The sequence below is a fragment of the Rhagoletis pomonella genome, unplaced genomic scaffold (genome assembly GCF_013731165.1).
Source record: "Rhagoletis pomonella isolate Grant_MI unplaced genomic scaffold, Rhpom_1.0 Rhpom_scaffold_00015, whole genome shotgun sequence".
In the NCBI taxonomy this organism is placed as follows: domain Eukaryota; kingdom Metazoa; phylum Arthropoda; class Insecta; order Diptera; family Tephritidae; genus Rhagoletis; species Rhagoletis pomonella.
The window spans coordinates 1406425-1409390 of NW_023458569.1; positions in this window are offsets into that span (position 1 = coordinate 1406425).

The following is a 2966-nucleotide window of genomic DNA, read 5'->3' on the forward strand; positions in this document are numbered from 1 at the left end:
GTATTTTGCAAAACTTTGAATGCAGTGTTTCGCGTTTTTCATTTACCCTTTATTAAAAAAAAGAAAATTGAAAAAATCTGATTTTTTTATAAATTTTGTAGATAATTTTGTGACTTAGCAAATTTTCTACTTTTTTCTTAAAATTTTTTTGTTGGACTTAGCAAATTTTCCATGAATTTTTCCAATATGTACAATACGAAAAGTCCATCTCGTAAGTATATTTTAAGAAACTATTTGTTAGAACAAATTGTTTAGGTTCTTTTAATAATAATAATAATAGATTGGCGCTTACGCGTATGTTAGTATTTGGACCAGCTTCTCCCCCGATTTGTGGCGTGCGCCTTGATGTTGTCACACAAAGTGGAGGGACCTACAGTTTTACGCCGACTCCGAACGACGATTGTATTTTTATGGGAAGCTGTTTTTCATGGCAGAAATACACTCGAGGTTTGCCATTGCCTGCCGAGGGGCGACCGCTGTTAAGAAAAACCCTTCTTTTCTAAATTTGTTTGTGATGTTGCTTTGACCAGGGCTTGAACTCAGGCCCTGCGGAGTGGAAGCGCGCACTGCTTACCACTACACCACAGCGGCCGTACTTTTAGGATCCCATTAATGGGATTTTCGGTTCAGACTAAATAAATTTTCTGAATTTATAAATTGTGAATTTTTTTATACATTTTTTTTTTTATTTGGAACGTAGTTGCGAACTTGTTTATTATTAACAACAGCTTATACAATAAAATAAAAATGAACAAACAATGGTAGATTAAATTAATAGTATTGTTCGCTGAAACTAAACTACACACCAAAAAATCATTCATGTGGCAAACTATCGTAAAAATTATGATGGTCTTTAGGCAAAGTTGCTTTTAGATACTGCAAATCTTCGTACTTTCTTGCTGTAATTCGGCGCCTGCCTTGGTGAAGTTGCGTCAAATTGGACCACTGTAACGGGACTATGCTTTTGTCTAATCTTTGAGGAAGAGTTTTCCATGGATCTGAAAATCTTAGTTTAAAAAATATTTCACCGGTTGGTGTGTATCTGATACCACGAACATCTGTTACTTTGGCATCGCCTTTACCACGTCCAGGACGAATATTTTTACAAAACTGTACGTTATTAAATGTTTTAAAAAAGGTATGGTCCAAATAAAAAACATCGTACGGTCTAGGTTTTTGACGAGCAGCTTTACATATATTAATATACTCTGCAGGAACAGAAATGTCTCTATTTTTCATAGATCGCTCTATGGTAGAATGAACACTATCAGCCTCCATCTGCGTGTGTCCAGGTTCTAATATTTTTTGCTCAATTATAACATTATATTTCATTGCTGTGTTTAGTAAGGCATTGCTCATGATGCAGTTGCGATTTTGATACGTGCATCCATCAGTATAAAAAATTATCTTATTTTTATCGCCAACGAGATTTGGTATAACCTTTTCAGCAAGAAAGTAAGTCCATATGCTCGCAAATTCTTCAGCACTTAATCCGCCTTCAACTTCATTCCATAAGAAGCAGAATCCGTCCTTATTTATGAGATTATAAAAAAACCAAATTGTGGACTTGTAACTTTGTGCGATAATATTGACTACTGACTTGCGATTTTGGGGACATTAAAACTGCTTGAAGATCAACCGTGAATACATTTGGTTCATTATTTTTATCTTTGATTTTCTCATTCCTGGCTTCTTCTTTTTTTTCTTGGTGGAGAGCGTATTCTTTTTGTGACAAGCAGCCGGCAGAATAACGTGCACATATTTCGCATTGATCCTTTTTTGGTAAAAATAGGCTCAAATTTCTAGTGTCAAATTCTCTATGAAAAACGAAAATCGAAAGTGGCTTCACCTTATGGGCTTTGCACCAATCCTTAACATAAATGTCATAAACTTGATTTTTAGAGTGATATTCTGGCAAGAGGTATTTTTTCGTAGTGGCGGCTCGGCAGTAATGAGACTCCATTACAGGAAGGGAACCGAAAAATGAATTGAGGCATTCTCTTTCTTCAACAGAATTCTGATTTCGCTTCTTCTTCGAATGTGTATTTAAAGCGATAGGTTTATTTAACCAATTGTTAACCGAACCTCTTCCAATATTTAATGTGTTTATAAAGAAGGTTTTACACATGCGTACGGTTTTATTGTCCAGTTTAAAGTGATATCTCAAAGAATTTTTTCTTCTTGATTCTGACGTGTCTTTTCTATTTCGGGACCGTAACGGTTTATCAATATCGATCAAAGTGCTAACATAAACTTTTTTTTGATGCCAATTCATCCGCCAGAATTCTTTGAAAATCTTTTGTCTATTTTCATCACTCACCTCTAAGCATTTCATTGTTGTACCATAGCTACTTTTTACACACCGACATCTTTCTTTCATGATTCGTGGCTGTTTTACTTTTTCATAGTTCCAAGAATTATCACCTTTTTGTTTTCCATAATAAGTTTTGCCATTTTCTCTTAATTTTTAATTTTTTTCCGAAAACCACTTAAAGTTTTGAACTTGTACCCTCTTCCTGCGTTTCCTTGTTTTCTTTCGTAGCTCAAAAGAGTCTTCGGAATCACTATTAAAGCCATAAGGGACAAGACCAAATACTCCATCATCCGATTCAATGCCGTACTCGTCAATAGGGTTGCTATCACCGTCAAAGGACATGGTAACCTTTTATAAATACATATAAATACATACATATGTACATAAATAATCAAAAATAATAATAGTAATTGCTAACCTTGAAATTGACCAGATTTTCTTGTTGTAAACCCTTAATACAAATCGAATTCGATAGCGTTAAAAAAAAATATTAATATTTTTTTGGACTTATCAAATTTTCTGTGACTACTTTGGACTTAGCAATTTTGCACATCACGGAATAAAACGGGTAGAAATACAACAAGTAGTTAGATCCTTTCAGAAACGGTGCATTTTCAGTTTTCCTTGCTTCCTGCATCAAAAACTAATTTTT